This window comes from Lemur catta, chromosome 17, assembly GCF_020740605.2.
Source record: "Lemur catta isolate mLemCat1 chromosome 17, mLemCat1.pri, whole genome shotgun sequence".
Classification (NCBI taxonomy): domain Eukaryota; kingdom Metazoa; phylum Chordata; class Mammalia; order Primates; family Lemuridae; genus Lemur; species Lemur catta.
In genome coordinates, this window is record NC_059144.1 from 22,316,431 (window position 1) to 22,333,117 (window position 16,687).

Genomic DNA, 16,687 nt, shown 5'->3' on the forward strand with positions numbered 1-16,687 from the left:
CAAGCTGAGTGTGAGAACTCAGGAAGCCGGAAACCACAGTCACAGTAGCATCCTAGGGGTCTGAGAACCTCAACAAGATGCCAGGGGCCCAAGGGAAGCCGGTTGAGTCTTGGCCCTGCCCTGAGGTCTCTCCAGTCTGGGCTTGATGGAAACTCTCTGAGCTCACAGGCCTTAACTGCTTTACAAGTGAGGGGGAGGGGAATTAAGTAGGAATCCCAATATAATTCCAGCATTTTGCAAGATTATAAGGAGGGAAGAAGAAGTAGGAAGGAGAGGAGAACATTTTTTTTTAAATTATTCTTCTCCTAGCCATTAAAAAGACTTATAAAATCCACCTAGACTATGTCAAGGGCAAGGACTATGTCCTGTTCTCCTTTGTCTCTTGGGAGCCCCAGTACCTAGCACTGTTCCCTGTAATTTATGCATACCTAATAAATGTTTCTTGTGGGTTGAAACTTCTACCAGCCCAAAGATAAAGAGAAAGGGGGAGGATATTAGCCCCAGGGACTAAGGGAAAAGAGGTTACAAAGAGGTAAATTAAATACACGGCTCCTGAATATTCAGGTACTCCACTCTCCTAACATTTTGTAATTTAATTTTAGGTAGTTAATACTGTCACAGGGTTCAAATACCAGAAATTATATAAAAGGTATACAACAAAAGTCTCCCTCAAATTCTTGTCCCTCAGCGGTCCAGTTTCCATTGGTAAACACTACTCTTACTTTCTTATGAATCCTTTCACAATTTTGTTATATGTATATAAGCAAACTTTAATATAGGTTTTTATTTTGACCCTTTAACAAAAAAGGAAGCATTTATTCATGTGTTCTCCACCGTTTTTCACTAAACAACACATTTTGGATGCAGTTTATACAATGGTATAAAATAACTTCCTTATTATATTTTATTTTGCTGCTGTATGGTATGCCTTGTGTGGACATATGATTTGCTTAATCGATCCCCTTGTGACGGACATGGGGTTGTTTCCAGTCTTCTGCAATTTAAAAACAATGCTCCATCAGCTTTAACTGTTGGCAAAAAGAAGAAAAAAAATTAAAAAGAAAAAATAAAAATAAAAATAAATAAATAAATAAATAAATAAATAAAACAATGCTCCATTTACAAATAGTACAGCACAACTGGGCATGGGCTCACACCTGTAATCCCAGCACTTTGGGAGGCCAAGGCTGGAGGATCATTTGAGGCCAGGAGTCCAAGACCAGCCTGAGCAACAGCCTTTCTCTACAAAAAAAAAAATAAAATAAAATAAAAAGACAAATAGTATAGCACATGTGTAAGACAGAACTGTAATAGAAATTCTCAAAATTCAAAACTGGGAGATCTGGCCACGGGAATATATGAATTTATAATTTTTTTTTTTTTTTTTTGTAGAGACAGTGTTCTGCTCTTGCTCAGGCTGGTCCCTAACTCCTGAGCTCAAGCAATCCTCCCACCTCAGCCTCCCAGAGTGCTAGGATTATAGGCAACAGCCACCACACCGGGCCTGAATTTATAATTTTTATAAAGTTGCAAATTGCCCTCCAAAGAGTCCTCAAAGTCCACAGTTGCAAAATCCATTACTTGCAAAAATTAAAATTCTGCAACTTTTCCTTCAGAGTACAGGAGGGAAGAAAAAAAAAGAAAAAAATTCCACCACTTATTTATAGTTTAAGAAACAGAAGCTGGGCTGCTTGTGTGAGGTAACTCATGCCTGTAATCCTAGCACTCTGGGAGGCCCCCATCTCTACTAAAAATAGAATAAATTATCTGAGAATGGTGGTGAGTGGCTGCAGTCACAGCTACTTGGGAGGCTGTGGCAGGAGGATTGTTTGAGCCCTGGAGTTTGAGGTTGTGGTAAGCTGTTTCAAGACATTATGCCTATTAATATAATGCTATTCTCATTCACTTTTTTTGGAGGTGGGGGGTAGACAGGGTCTCTGTCTGTTGCCCAGGCTGAAGTGCAATGGTACAGTGTTGTCATCATGGCTCACTCCAACCTGGAACTCCTAGGCTCAAGCAATCCTCCTGCCTCAGCTTCCTAAGTAGCTGGGACTACAGGCATGTGCCACCATGCCTGGCTAACTTACTTGAGTTTTTTGTAGGGAGAGAAATGAGTGATTTTCCAGTTATCCAGCTGGGAATGTGTATAACCTATCAGCACAACCATATATGTCACACATGTCAATGTTATCAGAGGTATCCTTTAAAAAGAGAAGTCTTGGAAGCTATCTTGACCTTGTATAGGGGGAAATGTCATTAAGCCATGAAAAGGACAAGCCATAAAGGAAAATATTATAAATTTAACAACATAAAAAATTGTATTTTATCCATGGATATAAATATACAAAGGGATGGTCTCTGGGGTTAATAGGGAAATGAAATAGAGAATGGAGGCCAAAGAAGAATAACAAAGAGGGACCATTCATTTTGTTTCCAATGTTTATAAACAATGTCACAATAAATAATTCCCCTACTCATGGCTGTTAGAGCCCAGAGGGAGACACACAAAACCCAAGATGTAGCAAAATGCTGTTTATTTGAGCATCTGGGTGCAGATGGTGGAGGCCCAAAAGAGCGTCCACCAGGAAGAAGGGGAAAGCTTTAGGTTTTATAGGAAGATTATCTGGAGTAGAGGAACTGGGCTAGAATAGCCAAAATGCACAAATGCTAGTCTCAGCCACATCCTGTTATGGTGGTCCTGCACCTGGCGTTGGTTATAGCGTTTTTTCTTGGTCCACTTCCTTATCAGGAGGGTTCTCTTGTTCCCTTTTACATTCCACTCTTTTATCTCCCTAGGGGTCTGGCAGAGGCTAGGTGCCTAATATTCCAAACTGTTTATATATATACATATATATATATATATATATATGATTGAGACCGTATGAGGGGGTAGGATTAGGGGCGTCGAATCTGCTCTTTGCTTCCTGCTGGCTGGGTGCTGCGTCTTATGTTGTGAAAGTTTGGGGTACTGGTTGATAATGGGGGAAGGTCTGTATCATCAAGAACATCAAGATTTCTCCGATAGATTTGTTGGTGACAGCTTGGACTCTGTTTTGAATAAAATCCATTAAAAATTGTAATATACAGGGACCAAAAAGGAGCGCAAGCAGGATCATTACCAGAGGCCCTAAGAAGGGTAGAAGCCACATTAGTTTTGGGAGAGCGGACTGGAGAAAAGTTCCAAATCAAGTCCACTATGTCTTTCTCAGAGAATACTTTTAGCCATTCTGCATCTTCTAAGATTCTCTGAGTTCTTTCTTCTCCCTGTCCTGTGATGTTTATATAAAAGCAGCAAGAAGTGTTTGCAGCTGCATAAACTCCTTCTTCTGAAGCTAACAGATAATTAGGGGCTATTCTGATAGCCATGTTTCTTAATGAACTGAGGGAAGCTGATAACAGTTTAAAATTTTCTCCTGTGTCCTGTGCCGCTGTGGCTATGGTAGCAGTCATATTTTTTGCTGTGAGTGCATTGTAGGTTATTCCTCCTGCCAATCCTGCCAAACTCAGAAGGGTCATTATGCCCACTACTGTGAGACCTACAGCCCTCGATTTGACAGTGTATTTGGTGAGAGTGAGTGGATGTTATGGATTTGGGGAGTAGGACAGAAATATTCTCTTAGGTTCTGACAGTGGATGAAGTTTGCAAAGCTCAAGTAAAGGCTTAAATCCTACATGCAATTAATCATGTTTAACTCTTAGTATAGTGTATGTCTGTTTTTGTGCAAGGATGTATTTTCCTTGGTTTAATAACCAGGGGCCATTTGGAGTGTCCCCAACTTCTAGCAGAGAAATGTCTTTCTTTTTTTTTTTTTTTTTTTGAGACAGGGTCTTACTCTGTTGCCCAGGCTAGAGGGCCGTGGCATTAGCCTAGCTCACAGGAACCTCAAACTCCTGGGCTCAAGCAATTCTACTGCCTCAGCCTCCCAAGTAGCTGGGACTACAGACATGCACCACCATGCCCAGCTAATTTTTTCTATATATACTTTTAGTTGTCCATATAATTTCTTTCTATTTTTAGTAGAGATGGGGTTTCACTCTTGCTCAGGCTGGTCTCGAACTCCTGAGCTCAAATGATCCACCCGCCTCTGCCTCCCAGAGTGCTAAGATTACAGGCTGGAGCCACCGTGCCCGGCCGAGAAATGTCTTTCTTCAAGGGAATAATTAATGGAGTTATAAGGGATAGCTATCATTTGATTGGCAGGAATGGGAAGATTTCACAAGGATTTCTCTTTGCCTCTTGATCTGCCAACTTATTGCCAATTGTTATGGGGTCATGACCCTGTTGGTGTCCTTTGCAATGCACTACTGCCTCCGCTGTTGGCAGGTGGGCTGCTTGCAAGAGCTTGAGAATGAGGGGTGTGTTGATTATTGGGGAGCCTTTTGTTGTGGGGGAGACTTTTGTTGTGAGGAAGCCTCACTCTTCCCATATGGGGGCATGTGAGTGTAAGATGTGAAAGGCGTATTTTGAGTCTGTGTAAATATTGACTGTTATGTTTTCTGAAAGTATTAATGCTCTAATGAGAACTATTAGTTCAGCTTTTTGGAGGATGTTCCCACGGGTAGGGATCCATTTTCAATGGTGTTATCATGGGAGACTATTGCATATCCTGCCCTCCATTTTCTCTCATGTGAATTGCCATCTATAAACCAAATGTATGTGGAGCCAGGTATTGGCTCTTGGGAGATATTGGGGAAGTGAGAGAGTTAATAATCTAGCAGCTCTGTGCATGAATGTATGGACTGAGTCGGAGAGGCAGGTAGAAGTGCGGCTGGATTTAGAGGGGGGCTCCTGGCAAGGGTTATGTATGGAGATTCCATGAAAAGTAGATGAAATTGTGGACACAAGATGGTGATAGGGTCTGTAAGACCTGGTGTGTAAGATCAGCAAGAGAGTGGGGGGAATAGACAGTAACAGTTTGTCCAAAAGTCAATTTTTGACTCTCTTTTGTGAGGAGAGCAGTTGCAGCTAAAGATACCTGTCTGGGCCAGCGCGGTGGCTGACGCCTGTAATCCTAGCCCTCTGGGAGGCTGAGGCGGGTGGATCGCTCGAGGTCAGGAGTTCGAGACCAGCCTGAGTGAGACCCCGTCTCTACTAAAAATAGAAATAAATTATCTAGACAACTAAAAAAATATATATATAGAAAAAATTAGCTGAGCATGGTGGCGCATGCCTGTAGTCCCAGCTACTCGGGAGGCTGAGGCAGTAGGATCGCTTAAGCCCAGGAGTTTGAGGTTGCTGTGAGCTAGGCTGACACCACAGCACTCACTCTAGCCCGGGCAACAAAGTGAGACTCTGTCTCAAAAAAAATAAATAAATAAATAAAATAAACATACCTGTCTGTGTGTCAGGGCCATTGTTTTGTGTTAAAATTCCCACTGCTATACCCTGCCTCTCATCAGTATATAGTTGGCAAGGTCGAGTGAGGTCGGGAGGCATAAGTGTCAGAGCAGAGGTCAGGGCATTTTTCAGGGCTTCAAAAGAAGTCTGAATATTTATGGTAGGATCTACTGGTTCATTGAGATTTCCTTTGGTTGCTTGATATAAAGGTTGAGCTAGGATATTAGAGACTCATATATGAAAATATCCAGCTAATCCTAGAAAAGAGAGGAGATCTCTCTTATTAGTGGGTGAAGGCATGGATGTAACAAGATTTCTCCTGTCTACTGTCATTTCGTTCTTTCCAGGGGAGAGGGCTAATCCCAGATAGGTAACTTGTGGTAAGGAAATCTGTGCCTTTTTGGGAGATACCCTATAGCCCTTTTCGGTCAAAAAGTTGAGGAGTTGTATAGTATATTGGTGGGAAATAACTTCAGAGAGACCACATAATAATAAATCATCCCTGATTGGGTGTGGTGGCTCACACCTGTAATCCTAGCACTCTGGGAGGCCGAGGCGGGCAGATCGTTTGAGCTCAGGAGTTTGAGACCAGCCTGAGCAAGAGGGAGACCCCATCTCTACTAAAAAAATAGAAAGAAATTGGCTGGACAACTAAAAATATATATAGAAAAAATTAGCCAGGCATGGTGGCGAATGCCTGTAGTCCCAGCTACTTGGGAGGCTAAGGCAGGAGGATTGCTTGAGCCCAGGAGTTTGAGGTTGCCGTGAGCTAGGCTGATGCCACGCCACTCTAGCCCAGGCAACAGAGTGAGACTCTGTCTCAAAAATAAATAAATAAATAAAAAATAAATAAATCATCCGCATACTGTAAGAGGAGAAGATGGGGAGAGATTCAACTGGGTTAGGTCAGAGGCCAATGCCTGTCCAAGGAGGTGGGCGCTGTCTCTAAATCCTTGGGGGAGTATGGTCCAAGTGAACTGTTTTGACTGTTTGGAATCTGGGTCTGTCCATGTGAATGTGAAGATGTATTGGGAATCAGGATGTAGTGGGATCATGAAGAAGGCATCTTTCAAGTCTAGCACTGTGAAATGGGTTGTGGAGGATGGGATAACAGATAAGATAGTGTAAGGGTTAGAGACTACCAGGTGCATGGGCCTCACCACCTGGTTAGGGAGTTTTAAATCCTGGATGAGGCGGTGTGACCCATCCAGCTTTTTGACCGGCAGAATGGGGGTGTTTTATGGGGAGTTAGTAGGGTGAAGCAAGCCTTGAGAGAAAAGATGAGTAATGATAGGTTTCAGTCCCTGAAGGCCTTGTAAAGGAACTGGGTATTAAGCCTGGCGAGGAACCTGAGAAGCGTCCTTTAAATGTATCTAGATGGGGGAATGGTGGGTAGCAACTGAGGGGGTCGCAGTGTCCCAAACTTTGGGGTTGACCTCAGATTTAGGGAAAGGTAAAAGAGATGAAGGGGAGTCTGTGAGAAGAAGAGCGGTGTTTGCCTATGGCTCATGGTCCAAGGGTAAGCAGATTATCACGTGTAGTTTGGAGGGAATATCTCTCCCTAATAGAGGGGTTGGACACCAGGGGAGAATGAAAAATAAGTGGGTAAAGTTATTGGGGCCTAAATGGAAGGTTAGGAGGGGGGTTGCTAAAGGATGGGAGACAAGGCCATCAACTCCCACAACTGAGACCGAAGAGGGCCATGTAGGTCCTTTGAATTCTGGCAGGGTCGAGAATGTTGCCCATGTATCAATAAGGAAAGAAATAGGCTTACCTGCCACCAACAAATTTACCCGGGGCTCTGATGCAGTGATCGGTTTGGGGGCTGTTGGTCCCGGGCACCTTCAGTCTTCTGTAGCCAGGCCTAGGAGGTTCAGCAGTGCGAGATTACGATTGTCCAGCTTCCTCTTTGGGGGAAGGGATGCAGCCCTGCCTCGAGAGGCTAGGGTGCAGTCAACTTTCCAGTGACCTGTCATCCCACAAAGGGGGCAAGGCCCCGGAGGTGGTCAAGAGTTAGGACATTGTCTTGCCCAGTGGCCTGCTTTACTGCATTTAAAACAAAGGCCTGGTGGTGTCTTTTGCCCCTTTCCCCAGTTCGACTGGGTACGCCCTTGGAGTTTGTTGATGGCAACAGCCAACGTTTGATATTTAGTGTGGTCCCTTTCCTGTTTTTGAAGTTTTTGATTTTTATCTTGATTGTTAAAGACCTTAAAGGCCTCCTATAATAGGTCCTTTTGTGGGGTTTGAGGACCGACCTCTAGTTTCTGAAGCTTGCACCTGATGTCAGAGGCAGACTGGGATATAAAATGCACATTGAGGAGTAAAGTTCCTTCAAGAGTAGTGGGGTCTAGGGTTGTATGTTTTTGTAAGGCCTCAGTAAGCCCGGACAGGAAAAGGGCTGGGTTTTCGTCTGGACCTTGTCTTCTTTCTTTTAGTTTTTCATAATTAACCGCCTTGTGGGCTGCTTTTCTCGGGCCAGGCACTAGACAAGAAGTCATATGGTCCCTCTTGGTCCATTCCTCTGTTGCCTCTTGAGTTCCTGCTTGATAATCCCTTAATGGGTCTGCTCTAGGGATGGCAAGTGTCCCCACTGGCTGGGCCTGGGTACGTCTATGGATTTCATCACCATGTGCCTGGGCATTAAGCCAAAATCTTTCCTGCTCAGGGGATAGGGCAGAGGAACGAATAACATAGAGGTCATGCCAGGTCAGATCATAATATTGAGTTAAACATTCGAATTCCTTAATAAAGGCATGGGGATTGGTTGAAAAGGAGCTCAGTCATTTCTATCTGGGAAAGATCAGAGAGAGAGAAAGGGACATGTTACCGGCATGATGCCTTCCGCCCCCTGCCAGCTTTCTAAGGGGATATAAACTGCTTGTAGAGTCAACAGATCCCGGGGCTTGAGCAGAGTGAGAGCGGGAAGTAGGAGGGCTTGGAAAAGGACAAGGAGCAGGTTGGGGGTTAGGCTGAGGGAGGTCTGGTTGGGGAGACCTGTACAGGGAGGGCTGAGATCGGAAGGGTCAGGATCTGAGGTTTCAAGTTGGTCCGGCGCAGAGGGGGAGAGTGAGGGGGAGCGGGGGAAGGCCTAGAGGGCAGCAGGAAGATTTGAGCAGGATTATAGCTCATACAGGGTGAAGGTCGAGAGCGGAGGGCAAAAAAAAGCTTGGACATAGGGAATCTTGGACTATTTTCCATTTCGGTGACAAAAAGTGTCCAGGTCTTGCAGAACGTTAAAATCAAAGGTCCCATTCTCGGCCGTTGCGAACCATTGTCAAGTTTGTATTGTAGCCAAGTGGTATTGCAATAAAAAACTAGCCACTTTGGCCGAACCTCATCAGTAAGACCCAATTCTTTGAGGCTCAGGAGGAAGCATCCCAAGGGAGTAGTTTTGGCAGGGATAGGCTGGGAGTTTCCCATGTCCCTGAATAGAGTAAGAGTCACTCGAGGCCGATTCAACTCAGTTTTAGGCGTTCCCAAAATGAAGGAAGGGCAGAAGAGAAGGAGGGCAGCCAGTTGGAACAGGCGTCCCTGAATCCAAAGGCGTCCCAGGCCAAAGGGGCCCTGAGGGTCCTCTGGCTTACCAGTAGAAGAAGCGAAAGCAGAAGAGTTCGGAATAACCGGAGAACAAGCTTGTGAGCTCCTACTCACTAGAAACAGGAGGTCTCTGGGTCTGGATTTTGAAGGTCAGCAAAGGAAGATGCGAGTCCTGGTCCGGAGTCTGTCTCTCGCCTTGGGTCAGGAGGGCCAGGGAGGACAAAAGCCTCAGAGTCATCCCCTGCCCCCAGGACAGTATTTGGGAGTAAGCCCAGGACGAGCTGCTGCTGCCTGCTGCTTCCCGAGTGGCAAGTCCTGCCCACAAGCTACCAGGGTGAAGAGTCCACCCGCTTTGCCCTCCCAGTTTTCTGCATCAAAATGTCAGGTTGCAGCCGAGAGGGAGACACACAAAGCCCAAGATGTAGCAAAACGCTGTTTATTTGAGCATCTGGGTGCAGATGGCTGGAGGGCGAAAACAGCATCCACGATGAGGAAGGGAAAGCTTTGGGTTTTATAGGGAGATTGTCCGGAGGGAGTAAAGGAACTGGGCTAGAACAGCCGAAATGCACAAATGCTAGTCTCAACCACCTCCTGTTATCCTGGTCCTGCACCTGGCCTCGGTTGCAGCGTGTGTTTTCTTGGTCCACTCCCTTGTCAGGAGGGGCCCCTTGTTCCCTTTTACATTCTATTCTTTTATCTCCCTAGGGGTCTGGCAGAGGCTACTTGCCTACTAATGGCCATTCAAAATGTTTCCAATTGTTATAAACAATGCTTCAATAAACATCTTTGTATATTCAAGAAAAAAAAAAGGAAAAAGAGAGAAAAAGTGTGACACTGTTGGGCTTAATGGAAATTATGTGCCAAGAAACGAAAGCATAATTGAGTGTATCAATGTGACTATGTGCATTTGAGATTTAAAAAGGGGGTGGTGGGGCCGGGCGTGGTGGCTCACGCCTGTAATCCTAGCACTCTAAGAGGCCAAGGCGGGTGGATCACTCAAGGTCAGGAGTTCGAGACCAGCCTGAGCAAGAGCGAGATCCCGTCTCTACTAAAAAAATAGAAAAACATTATCTGGCCAACTAAAATATATATAGCAAAAATTAGCCAGGCATGGTGGCACATGCCTGTAGTCTCAGCTACCCAGGAGGCTAAGGCAGTAGGATCGCTGAAGCCCAGGAGTTTGAGGTTGCTGTGAGCTAGGCTGATGCCACGGCACTCACTCTAGCCCGGGCAACAAAGCGAGACTCTGTCTCAAAAAACAATAAATAAATAAATAAATAAATAAATAAATAAAAAGGGGGTGGTGGAAAGGTTGATCATTGATGCTCTGCAGCCCAGAGCCCTCTGGATTCCTTCTAGCCTGCTTACTGACTCAATAAGACCCAAAAGCTCTCTCCCCTTCCCTGTTCCTGCATTTACGGGTTTGAACTCTTGCCTCCTTCACTTCACCCTACTTAGCCCAGCCCACAGTTCCTTTGGGCCTAAAAAAATATCTGAGGTCCAATCTGAATTCCAAATTCCAGACTCTAAATAACACCACCAAAGAAAGTCATTGGAGGCCGGGCGCGGTGGCTCACGCCTGTAATCCTAGCACTCTGGGAGGCCGAGGCGGGTGGATCGCTCGAGGTCAGGAGTTCGAGACCAGCCTGAGCGAGACCCCGTCTCTACTAAAAATAGAAATAAATGATCTGGCCAACTAAAATATATATAGAAAAAATTAGCTGGGCATGGTGGCGCATGCCTGTAGTCCCAGCTACTCGGGAGGCTGAGGCAGTAGGATCGCTTAAGCCCAGGAGTTTGAGGTTGCTGTGAGCAGGCTGATGCCACGGCACTCACTCTAGCCCGGGCAACAAAGTGAGACACTGTCTCAAAAAAAAAAAAAAAGAAAGTCATTGGAGGAACACTTATAGAAAAACAGATACTCACAGGTACTTACACACCTTATTCCACTTTCACTGCTCTCCTTGACTATATAATGTCTTTTAAATTTTTTTAATTTTTATTTATTTATGGCCTTGGTACTTCATAAGCACTTTTTGGCCTTTATTATTTTCAAACGATTACTTATTCCAGAAGCAACATGATTGCCCCTCCTCCTTCTAGCCATCTCCTTTTTCAGGAAAGCCTCTCTTTATTGTAGGAAGTAAACTAGAGGCAGAAACCTCTACATACCTGGCTACAGTAAAAATTAAACCCAATGATTGAATCTTAGGAATAGATAAGAGAGCTGAGTCCCACCCACTTTGAACTCTCTCTGCCACAGAGAGCTTTAATCCTCCCACCACATTCCTTAAAGTAAAACCTCTGACATTTCAAAGAGGCAAGATAGGGAAGTTCTATCTAACATGCCCTGTAGGTCTTCCAAATTTTCCTTTTACCCCTACCTCACACATTCAGCTCTGTCTTTCTCCTCTTCCTATTCTACTTGAAATTTTTACCCCTTTTGGGAAAAAAGTGATATCTACTGAACATTCACTGTTGCCAAGCACTGGGTGAAGAACTTTGCATGAATTACTTCATTTGATATTCACTATAACCTTTGAAGAGAAGTCTTATTTATTATCATCATTTTGCAGTTAAAGTATTGGGGGACCAGAGAAGTTGGGTTGGTGGTCTAAGTTCACGTTGCTAAGAATAATTTAAGCCCAGACAGTTTAACTCTAGATATGATGTTTATTAATGCTAAAGTAACTGAATTCTCAGTAGAGCCACTCTAAGTTCCCCTGCCCCTAAACTCTCTCCTATCTGGCCCATTCTCCAAACTTTTCAAGCTACCATTCTAACAGAAGAGTAATAATTGTTAGGTCCAGAGCGGAGAAGGGGACACACAAAGCCTCATGTGTAGCAAAATGCTGTTTATTTTGAATATCTGGGTGCAGATGGGTGGAGGCTGAAGAAGGCATCCAGGAGAAAAAAGGGAAGAGCCTTGGGTTTTATAGAGGGTTTTTCCAGAGGAGTAAGTAAATTCTTTTCAGGCAACCAGGAGGGATAAGGGAAATTAAGTTCCCCTCTTGCATTCCATTCCTTTTTCTCCCTAGGGAACAACCAGGAGGGATAAGCATAGTCCTTATCAGGAGGGATGAGGAAAGTAAGTTCCCCTTTTGCATTTCATTTCCTTATCTCCCTAGGGTGTGGTAAAGGCTACATGCCTAATACACCCCTAGGAAGGGGAGAGCAGTGGGTTTTATAGGAGGTTTGGATGGAAGTTTGGGGAGAATGAAGTCTTGAAGCCTAACAATAATAAGCAAAATGATCTTTTTAAAACATGTCAGCTTTGGGAGATGGAGGCAGGAGGCTTGCTTGAGTCCAGGAATTTAAGACCCACCTGAGCAACACAGCAAGACCCCCATCTCCACAAAAAAGAAAAAAATTAGCTGGGCATGGTTGTGCACACTTGTAGTTATAGCTATTCAGGAGACTGAGGCAGAAGGATCACTTGAACTCAAGAGTTTGAGGTTTCAGTGTGCTATGATGATGACACTGTACTCTGGCCTAGGCAAGAGATCAAGACCATGTCTCAAAAAAAAAAAAAAAAAAAGGCTGGATGCAGTGGCTCATGCCTGTAATCCTAGCACTCTGGGAGGCCAAGGTGGGAGGATCCTTTGAGCTCAGCAGTTTGAGACCAGCCTGACCAAGAGCAAGACCCCGTCTCTACTAAAAAATAGAAAGAAATTTGCCTGGGCAACTAAAAATATATTGAAAAAAAAAAATTTAGCCAGGTGTAGTGGTGCATGCTTGTAGTCCCAGCTACTCAGGAGGCTGAGGCAGGAGGATCACCTGAGCGCTGTGAGCTAAGCTGACGTCACAGCACTCTACAGGGCAACAGAGCAAGACTCTGTCTCAAAAAAAAAAAAAAGGGCCAGGCGCGGTGGCTCACATCTGTAATCCTAGCACTCTGGGAGGCCGAGGCAGGCAGATAGCTCGAGGTCAGGAGTTTAAGACCAGCCTGAACAAGAGCAAGACCCCGTCTCTACTAAAAATAGAAAGAAATTATCTGGACAACTAAAAATATATATAGAAAAAAAAATTGGTGGCACATGCCTATAGTCCCAGCTACTGGGGAGGCTGAGCCAAGAGTTTGAAGTTGCTGTGAGCTAGGCTGACGCCACGGCACTCACTCTAGCCCAGGCAACAGAGTGAGACTCTCTCTCAAAAAAAAAAAAAAAAAAGAAGTCTTGGTACATATAACTGAATAAATTATAAACTAGTAGCAAAAATAAGAATTCACATTTATTGAATACTTACAGTAGGCACTTCAGGCACTGTGCTAAGTGTTTCACACACATTATTTTACTTAATCCTGAGAGCAGTCTGTGAGTCTAGGAAAACTGAAATTTAATTGAGAGTTTAATTGTGCAGAATTACAATATGTAAGAGAAATGAGTTAGAACCCACGTTTGTTCCCGCCTGCTCTGTACCTACTCTTCTCTATTAGAATTGGTAGGTAAATTTGTTTCATCAGAGTTAATTTGAGTAAAGGATTCTCAGTATAATTGTAGGGCAACAAAGAGGTGTGAGTAGGTGTATGGGTGTGACTGGGCATATAATTATGAAAACAAAAACCCATAGGCCTTACCAAGAAAGACATTAAGAATTAGCTGGAGGGATAATTTTAACTGAGGGGAATGGAAAAAACATGTGTAGAACATATCATTCTTAACTGGACCTTAAAGGATAAATATCAGATCCTTATATATCAGAAGGTAGATGTCATTTATTGATTGATTGAGTGATTGATTGATTAATTGATACAGCGTCTCACTCTGTTGCCTGGGCTGGAGTGCAGTGGCATCATCATAGCCCACTGCAACCTCAAACTCATGGGCTCAAAAGATCCTCCTGCCTCAGCCTCCCAAGTAGCTGGGACTACAGGCGTGTGCCACCATGCCCAGCTAATTTTTTCTATTTTTGGTAGAGAGAGGGTTCAGGTGGGAATCTCGCTTTTGCTCAGGCTGGTCTGGAATTCTGGAGCTCAAGTAAGCCTGCCATCTAGGCCTCCCAGAGTGCTAGGATTACAGGCGTGAGCCAACACACCTGGCTAGAAGGTAGATGTTTTAACAAGCTCTTTAGGAAAAATATATGTGAACAGAGAGAATGGACCTAATGGGTTGTTACTAGGTAACTGAAGAAGTAAACAGAGAAACTTAAGTTATCATGGAGGTAGTGACTTTAGGAACAGCTACCACCCCTAGGGCTGAGGGAACAAAGGGAAGAGGTTGGAGTTATTAAAACAGAAATGTAGAGGAGGAGGCGCCAAACAGAGCTGAAACTCAGATCTCTGAGGAGGAGGTGCTGCTTGGCACCTGTGCTTGTGTCTCTGAACTCAGAGGAAGGACCCCAGGGGTTGGGACCCAAACTTGAGAATAGAGGGCACTGGGTGTCCAGTGCTGGTGTCTGTGAAGAAGTGGCAATGACACTGGTTCTATCAGTGTTAGGAAAAGAGTAAACTGGATTCTTTTCCTCTAATAGGAAACAACTGCTACTACTAAAGAAGCTTTGCTAGGATGCCACTGATAGCAATAGGAAGCAAATAGAAAGTTGGTTTCTATCCTTCCTTCCTTAGCCTTGCAATATCCCTCTAGCAGTAGTCTCTATAGGGAGAACCTAACAGAGAGCCAGCGGGCAAGGGAGAAATATTGTTTGCAGAGTCTCAGCCGCAAAATCACAGAGCGGAAAAGAGAATTTAGAGTTGAGACTTAGTAACTGACTCACCTTGCCTGGTGTATTTGTTTGTTTATTTATATATTTAGGCAAGCATGAAAATGAGGTTAATTGAAGAGAGAAAGATTGGATTATAGGGCAAGAGCAAGATATAGCTTTATAGAGCATGATACATACGCCATAGATGACAACCAGACCCATGGTCGCAGCAGGAAGAGCAAAACAAAGGGAGCAAAAAGGCACCTTCCCTTGCATGGTTGGGCTCTTCATAAGCATCTTTGCTACAGCCACATCATCTTCTTGCAGTCCTTAAAGTCACCATGCTTCCTTCTGCTACAAGGCTGTTGTGTATTCTATTCTTTGCCTGTTAGGCACCATTCCTCGAATCTTCCTCTTATATGCTCTTTTTTTTTTTGAGGCAGAGTCTCACTCCATTGCTCAGGCTAGAATGCCGTGGCATCAGCCTCACTCACAGCAACCTCAAACTCCTGGGCTCAAGCAATCCTCCTGCTTCAGCCTCCCAAGTAGCTGGGACTACGGGCATGTGCCACCATGTCCGGCTAATTTTTTCTATATATATTTTTAGTTGTCCATATAATTTCTTTGTATTTTTAGTAGAGATGGGGTCTCACTCTTGCTCAGGCTGGTCTCAAACTCCTGAGCTCAATTGATCCACCCGCCTCGGCCTCCCAGACCACGTCCGGCCTCTTATATGCTCTTATAGCACCATAAACCTATGTTGTAGCACTTGTCACAGCTGTGCATCTTTACTTATTTGTATGGTCTTTTGATCAATGACTGTCTCTTCTAACTATGTTGTAAGCTAAAGGAGGGCATGGACAATGACTGGCTTTCGCACTTCATTGTTTGTTTTCCCAGTGCCTAGTTTAGTGACTGCCTGATAGTAGACATTATATATATATGTGGGTGTGCGTATGTGTGTGTGTGTGTGTATATATATATATATATATATATATATGTTTAAGGAATTATTTCAGTATTCTGAAAATGGGGAATGTAGCCATGACATGAGAAGAGGTAGTTACTCGAAAGCAGGGATTTGAGGGCTTTAATATCTTCAGCATCTTGCTCTAGATTCTGGAGGTCCTTAGAAGGTCCTTTGCTTCTTTCTTTTTGTCCTTATTTTATTGAGGCAAAATTCACATAACATAAAATTAACCATTAATCATATTAAAGTGTACAATTCGTGGCAATTACTGCATTCACAATGTTGTGCAACTATCACCAATATCTAGTTCCAGAACATTTTTATTTATCAGCCAAAAAAGAAACCTCATACCCCATTCCTCCCCGCCCCGGCCGCCCCCCACCGCTGACCCCTGGCAACCACTAGTCTGTTTCCTGTCTCTATGGTTTTACCTATTCTGGGTGTTTCATATAAATGGAATCATACAATACGTGACCCATTGTGTCTGGCTTCTTTCACTTAGTAATAATATAAAGTTTTTGAGGCTCATCTACATTGTAGTATGTATAGGTACTTCATTCCTTTTTATGGCTGAATAATAATCTATTGTGTTGATATACTACATTTTGTTTGTCTATTTGACATTTGATGGACATTTGGGTTGTTTTCACATTTTGGCTACTGTGAATAGTGCTGCTATGAACATTCATTTATGAGTAATTGTTTCAATACCTGTGTGTGTGTGTCTGTGTGTGTGTGTGTGTGTGTGTTTTGAGACAGAGTCTCACTCTGTCTCCCAAGCTACAGTGCAGTGGCATCTTTTTTTTTTTCTTTTGAGACAGAGTCTTACTCTGTTGCCCAAGCTAGAGTGCTGTGGTGCCAACCTAGCTCACAGCAACCTCAAACACCTGGACTCAAGCAATCTTTTTGCCTCAGCCTCCCAAGTAGCTGGGACTACAGGCATGTGCCACCATGCCCGACTAATTGGCTAACTTTTTCTATATGTTTTTAGTTTTCCAGCTAATTTCTTTCTATTTTTAGTAGAGATGGGGTCTAACTCTTGCTCAGGTTGGTCTCAAACTCCTGAGCTCAAACAATCCACCTGCCTCAGCCTCCCAGAGTGCTAGGATTACTGGTGTGAGTCACCGTGCCCAGCCTGCAGTGGCATCTTGAAAGCTCACTGCAACCTCAAATTCCTGGGCTCAAGTGATTCTCCTGTTTCA